The following is a 7,717-nucleotide window of genomic DNA, read 5'->3' on the forward strand; positions in this document are numbered from 1 at the left end:
CTCTGAAGGAAGCTGAAGGTGGGGGCCTCTGAGACTGTTTCTCCATTTTGGACACGTGAGTAATAGGGACTGATCTCTTTTCTTTGCCCCAGCTATCTAAGGGCTTGGGCCTTTTGGCCCAGCCTAAACAGAGGGGGTATTTAAGCCCTATTCCCTTCTCTCCCCTTTCTCTCTCTATATATATCTCTAATTCCTTTCTTGCTCCTATTGTAATTAAACTCCAAAAAAGGCTGACGGCTGACTTGAGTTTTTCATTTAGGAATTACATAGCTGATTCCTTGGCGACCTTAAATTAATATATATCAGTCTTTTAAAGTGATTCCCTTGTAACATTGTGGCTGACCACACGGGAGTCTAAAGAATCCTCTCAATAAAACTTTTTCCTTGCCTTTTTACTATACTGTTTCACCACTTAGTCCTTTTTTTTAAAAAAAAAAAAAACTTGGCTTAAAGACACAGCTGCTAGAACACGTGAGTATAAAAAACTTTTTCTCTTTTCTCCTTAAGTTAAATTGGAATCAGCAGTTTTTTCTTTTTCTTCCCTTTAATCTTAAGGGACAGCTGGGTAGCTCAGCGGATTGAGAGCCAGCCCTAGAGGCAGAAGGTCCTGGGTTCAAATCGGACCTCAGATACTTCCCAGCTGTGTGACTCTGATAGACAGAAAACAGCTGTTTTTAAATCTCAGCAACAGGACTCTAAAGTCCTGGCTGGAAGAACTGTTTCTAAATATCCTTTCCCTTAAGGAACAACTTCCTGGATTAAAAAAAAAAAAAACCCTGTGGAAAGTTTGTTGCTTTGCCCTGCTCCCCACGTGTTTTGTGAAATTACAAAATATACATATAAAAATGAGTACTACATTCTTTGACAATTATATGGCAGCTGAAGAAGTAGGGGCATTGAGGAATGAAGGATACCTCCAAATTTTTATATTAATAGGTACTGTCATTTTTGTACTCCTCAATACTATATTTAGAGATGAAAAAATAAAAAATATTGAGGATAAAATAAAACAAAATGAGGATAAAATAAAACAAAATGAGGATAAAATAAAACAAAATGAGGATAAAATAAAACAAAATGAGGATAAAATAGAAAATATTGAGGATAAAATAGAAAATGTTGAGGATAAAATAGAAAAAAATGAGGATAAAATAGAAAATATTGAGGATAAAATAGAAAATATTGAGGATAAAATAGAAAAAATTGAGGATACAATAGAAAAAATTGAGGATACAATAGAAAAAATTGAGGATAAAATAGGAAATATTGAGAATAAAATAGAAAAACTTGAGGATAAAATAGGAAATATTGAGAATAAAATAGGAAATATTGAGGATAAAATGGGAGATATGGAAGATAAAATAGGAAAAATTGAGGAAAAAATGCAAGCCCAATTAGAAGATCTAAAATGTTTCTTACAGGATCAATGGGCAAACACCCACTCTACCAGAAACAGACCTGTTTCTGAACCTTTGAATGAGGAAATTTCCTTCCCTGAAATAGAGATGGAAAACACCTTCCCTATAGCCCAGTTAACAGACTGCTTCTCTCGTGCAGTGCAAATCTTGTCTGAATTTAATCCCCAAAACCCTTCCCCTGCAATCCCAGCTTCTCATGTTCCTTCTCCTACAGAAAACCAAATTCCAATGCAAGGGAGATCTTGTCCTCCTAGAGAAACCTGTCCTTGTCAAACTGACCCACAGGTGCAAAATTCAACTAGAGGCCTGTTTCCTCTAAGAGAAGTACCTGAAATAGGACGAAATGGGGATGTGGTGACTTTAAGACATAGGATACCGTTTACTCCCCAAGAAATAAATGAATTTACACGAAATATCCCCACATATGAACAAGATCCTTTTCTAGTAACAAAAAAGATGGGAGACATATTTTTTCAATATAATCCGTCTTACAAGGACGTTGAGAGCTTACTACAGGCTTTTTTAAGTGAACGTGAAAAAAATAAAATAATTGCTCATGTCAACAAAACCCGGGGGCGTAATGCAGCACATTGGCCATCTCAGGATCCCGAATGGGACTATAATAATCCTGAGGACTATCTACAACTATACCGTTGTAGAGAGGCCATCCTCACGGCCATGAAGGAATGTGCGGACAGTACAGATAAGTGGATGGAACTGGAAAAAATTAAGCAAAAGGAAAACGAAACACCCTCCAGATTTATGGACAGAATTATCGAGTTTGGGGACAGATACTTAGATTGGGACTTAAATAAAGAGAATAGTTTAAGACAAGTTAGAAGAATCTTTGTAAATAATTCTTGCAAAGTAATTAAAAATTATTTTAAAACACAATGCCCAAGATGGTCAGATATGGACCTTGAAGAATTGCGAAAAACAGCTATATATGTTTTTAAGGGAAACGAAGAAAAGGAGAAAGAGAATAATGATGACATGGAGGAAATGAAGAAAAAAATGAGATGTGTAATAGATAGGATAACTAAATTAGAAAGTGGGCATGATAATGAACCAACGACAATTGCCCCTCTCCAGAAATCCAATTATCAATCCATTACTTGCCACTTCTGTGAGAAGAAGGGCCACAAAATGATGGAATGTAGAACCTTTCTTAAGATGTTTGGAAGGAATACACAGTTTAATAATAGTTTTAGAAATAATAACTATAGAAATTATGATAATGGTTATAGAAACCAGAATTCTAGAAATTATAATAATGACTATGGAAATAACTGTAATGAATATAGAAATAAGAACTTTAGAAACCAGAATTATAGAAATAGTTGGGAAATTAATGACAATGCTCAAATTGAAGAAAATTTTAATGATAATACTCAACAATATATGAGAAATGGCGCTCGTCCAAAAATTACTCGAGGTGCTAATGATCCTCAGAGAGGTGCCCTTCAGGAGGGTGCCCAGGGAACTTCCCAGTATAATAAAGATGATTCTTAGATTGTATTGATTTTGTTGATATTAATTAACCTTTTTCAGTTTTTTTTCTCCTCTCCAAATAGTAGGAAAGATGAATAAAGAACTTAAGACTATGATTGGCAAATTATGCACTGAGACCCATTTAAAATGGCCTGAAATTCTCCCTCTGGCCCTATTTTATCTTAGAAGCAGGCCTAGAGGAGACTTACATATTTCACCATTTGAGATGCTTTTTGGACATCCGCCTATACAGGCTAAGCCTTTCTCCCCGGCTTATACATCGCTATTAGGGGGAGATATTACTATTGCTTCCTATATACAGGAGTTACAGCACAAACTACGTGAACTTCATGAATCCGGAGCTGCAGTACAAGCTGGACCATTAGACTTTTCTCTGCATGACCTGAACCCAGGAGATAAAGTTTATATCAAGAATTTCAAGCGAACTGGAGCAACTGAACCTTCATGGGAAGGACCATTCCAAATATTATTAACTACTCCAACATCTATAAAGATTGGAGAAAGAGACTCTTGGATTCACTGCTCACATGTGAAGAAAGCATCTTCTGCTGAGACTGATTGACTCTATCCTATCATATGAATTGTGACTCTATCTTATCATATGAATTGGAGATAATAATCCATAGACAAATGGATGTTTTTTTTTCAAGAATATATTGAATCACTGATTTTTTTTCCTTATTTTTTCTTATTTCTTTTTATTTTTTGATCAGAATATTTGATTTTTTTCTCATTTTTTTGTACTGAAGGTACACATAATTAATATTAATATTATTTTTTTCCCTGCAGTAATACAAGTTAATATATATACTCTTGCTATAATATCAATATATGCCTAAAAGCTTTAAACTATGGGAACCTGCCATTTATTGATAAAATATTATAGGACTGTGATTAATGTTTGTGTCTGATTCCAGGAAAAGGGATAAAAACAAGGAGCACAGACTAAACCTGAATAGTGCCAATAGAGCACACAAGAAATATTAAAGTGAGACTTGAGGTTGCGACGCTTAACTTATGTTTAAGTCGTAGGACTTCCTTGTATCTACACTCTTTTCGAAGTACTCAAACAAGTACAAAGCTTGACTATCATGCTGGCTCCCTATATCTCTGAAGGAAAAAAATCAGACAAGGGAATGACATTTCCCCATCAAAATAGAATTCTAATTCTTTTCTTCTTATATTATGGCAACTTCCTGTAGTCTTGGCTACAAATGGCTAAGTGAAATATTACTGCATTCTGTCCTACATACTTGTGGGATAGAAATTCCTTTAAACTGGACCTATACAAGGTCTATTTTGAAATTTTCTTATGTTTTTGATTATTTTTCTATTCTTTTGATAATTGACACATACACCCCCATAACTGAACATTGCATTCTGAGCTAAACTTGATATATATATTTTTTTTAATACTTACTTCAGGGGGGATTGTATTTTAATTTAAAATCTAAGAATTTTTGATTTTTTTTTTGTTTGAGATTGTATTTTTATAAAAATCCAAGACTTTTGTTTAAGATTTTACTTTTATAAAAAATTCAAAGATTTTGATTTGTTCAAGAAAAGATCTTCAAGAAAGAAGCTTGAAACTTTTATATCCAGAGAATGAACTGTTGCAGAAAGATGCCAAAAACCTACACTTCATCAAGAAGATCAAGAATGAACTTTGGATGTGATTGATTGGACTGAACTTTTGATTGAACATTTATTGTAACATTTATGCCAAAAGGGACTGCCCCTAATTTGGCTTTCTGTCAATGCGCCTAGCAAACATTGGTTTTGCTTTCTTTTCTTTCCTATTTCCTCTCTCACTATTCTAATTTCTCTTAGAAAATTGAATATTGTGTATATCTTTAGTTAGAAGTGAATTTAGAACTACAAAATGATTATGTTAAATGATCAATGGGGAGACTAGTCTCCCAATGATCATCAGGGGGGATTGTAAACCTCAAATTTCCTTAGACTTATAATTGTTGAAAATTTCACCATTGGGATATTTCATACTTGGAAAATTTCTTACTGATAGTCTATTGGAATGGGAACTCCATTGGCATGGGAGGTTCCTTCTCTTCCCTTCTTAAGATTACTTTAGGACAGAAACCCTTTGCTGAACAATGGAAAGGACTTTGACCTATGCTTAAGCATAGAACAGGAATTTCTTTGAGTCTTGATTGATTTAGAATTGATACAATGGAGATACTTGGAATAAATCTCCACCCTATTCAGTCCTAATAGGATTGAGTAAGGGCTGCAGCCTAGATCAAAATTTAATTATTCCAATCTCTACCATACTCAAGTTAACAGGATTTAGAAAGGGCTGTAACAAAGGAGTATAGATTTAATCATTTGAAAATATGACCTTCAACAGACATGTGCAAAAAGCCAGAAACCTCTGGGCTGTCCTGGGTTAAGCGAGAGCCTCCATTAACAGGCAAATTGATGAAGAGTGATTGGTAGATGTGAGGACTGAGGGGAGGCAACTTGGATGGTTTCCTTAAAGATAGGAGGGTCTGGAGACTCGAGGGGAGTTGTTGAGTTTTTGGGTCGGTGTGGTTCCTGGGCTCTGAGGAAGCTTGCTCTGAAGGAAGCTGAAGGTGGGGGCCTCTGAGACTGTTTCTCCATTTTGGACACGTGAGTAATAGGGACTGATCTCTTTTCTTTGCCCCAGCTATCTAAGGGCTTGGGCCTTTTGGCCCAGCCTAAACAGAAGGGGTATTTAAGCCCTATTCCCTTCTCTCCCCTTTCTCTCTCTATATATATCTCTAATTCCTTTCTTGCTCCTATTGTAATTAAACTCCAAAAAAGGCTGACGGCTGACTTGAGTTTTTCATTTAGGAATTACATAGCTGATTCCTTGGCGACCTTAAATTAATATATATCAGTCTTTTAAAGTGATTCCCTTGTAACACCAAGCCCAAAACTTTCTCATGAAGCCAGCACACAAATCAATCATAGAGGCTCATACAATAAGTACAAGTACATCAAGCTTCAATATGCCTCAGTGACTCAATTTCACAAACCAGTAACTTGCCAGTGGGAAACTCCCTAGTAAGAACCCTTAGAAATGATCAGTCTAATACTAAATTTGAATTGTGTTCCCAATACCTCTCAATCTCAATGATATGATTGTTGAATTGTCTTTTAAGAACTGTTGATTAATTATTCCATTTTATTAAAAGCAATAAGTAATTTTCCTTGATTGTTTATAAGCTCAAAACTTCTCACAGGGTAATGAGAAAATTAAGCCACCTGTGACAAAATCACTTATCTTGTATGCTGTCTGTAATCACAATACAAAATATAGAATGTTAATCAAGTGATTTGTTAAAAGTTAATGTATCACTTTTCCAATTATCTCTCTTTGAACATGTGTGTTAGGTAATGTGTTTGCATGCCAAGAAAATGGGTATAAAAATAAATCCCAGGCCTGGGAATGGTGGAGCAGCTATCAAGATGCAAAGTAGTCCCATGGCCATAATGATTAAGCTGTCTTCTGTTTGTTATTTATTTTGACTGATCCTTGGCCACCAGTTAGGAACCCTGGAGTCAGTAGTGAGGCTGGACCCTGCCCATGGCAATTTTTGTACAGTTTTTTCCTTCCTCAACTGAAAATTCTACACCAAGTAAAGGTACTTCAAACTCTTAAGGCCAAAACATTCTGAACATAGCTAATCTCATTAGGCAAATAGAGCAGAAAGAGTACTCTTTCCCAAGCTCTAATTCTACATAACAAACTGCCCATTGAATATTTCAAATTGGATATCCCATATGCATCAACATGTCCACAACAGAAATCATCATCTTCTGTCCTCAGACTTTCCCTCTTCCAGGGTTCCCCATATTGTGGAGGTTGTCATGATCCTTTGGGGTCACTTAGGTTCAGCACTTCGATAGCATCTTTGACTTCTTACTCTTACTCACTTCACATATCTAAGCAATGGTCAAATCATAATATTTATATCTTTACTAATCTTTTGTAGAGGTCTCCTTGTCTCCAAAGACATAACCATATCCTTAGTTCAGGTTTTCATCAACTCTCATCTGAATTATTGAAATAAGCAGAAAAGGGCTGGGTAAATAGAGCACTGAACTCAGAGTCAGGAAGACCTGAGTTCAAATCCTGCCTCAAACATTTGGCATCTGTACAACCTTGTGCAACTCATATATCAACTCTTAGTTCCCTCATCTGTAAAATGGGAATAACAATAGCACCTCCCTCACAGGATTGTAGTGAAGATCACATGGGATAGCAGATATAAAATGCTTTGCAAACTTTAAAGGTGTTATGCAAATGTCAGGCATGATTATTGCTATTAACTGGGTCTTCCAACCTCATCTCTTCCCACTTCAGTCTCTTTCTAATACAACGACTAAAGATTTTCTCAAAGTCTGAGTATATCACATCCCTTCTTCTTGTCCCCCATTAACTTCATTAGCTCTCTTTACAAGACCAATAGAAAGCACTTTGCAACCTAATCCTTTTTTACCTTTCCAGTCTTCTTATACAGTCTTCTCTCTTCTATACTTTCTACGAAACAGTGACCCTTTCTCTGCAACTTACATTTGTAGACATTTGCCTTGAGCATTGAGAAGTTAGTGACTTGCCCAAGACTACAGAGCTAATATGTCAGAGACAGGGCTTAAACCTACTTAAACCTACTGAAATCCCAAGGCCATATGCCTTGGATATAGATAATTAAAAAAGCATACTCTGAAGTGGTTCATATCTTTTGCTGTCCAAAATTGAAACTGCATAACTTTTTTTTTTAAATTCTCTTTTCATAACC

This window comes from Monodelphis domestica, chromosome 7, assembly GCF_027887165.1.
Source record: "Monodelphis domestica isolate mMonDom1 chromosome 7, mMonDom1.pri, whole genome shotgun sequence".
NCBI lineage: Eukaryota > Metazoa > Chordata > Mammalia > Didelphimorphia > Didelphidae > Monodelphis > Monodelphis domestica.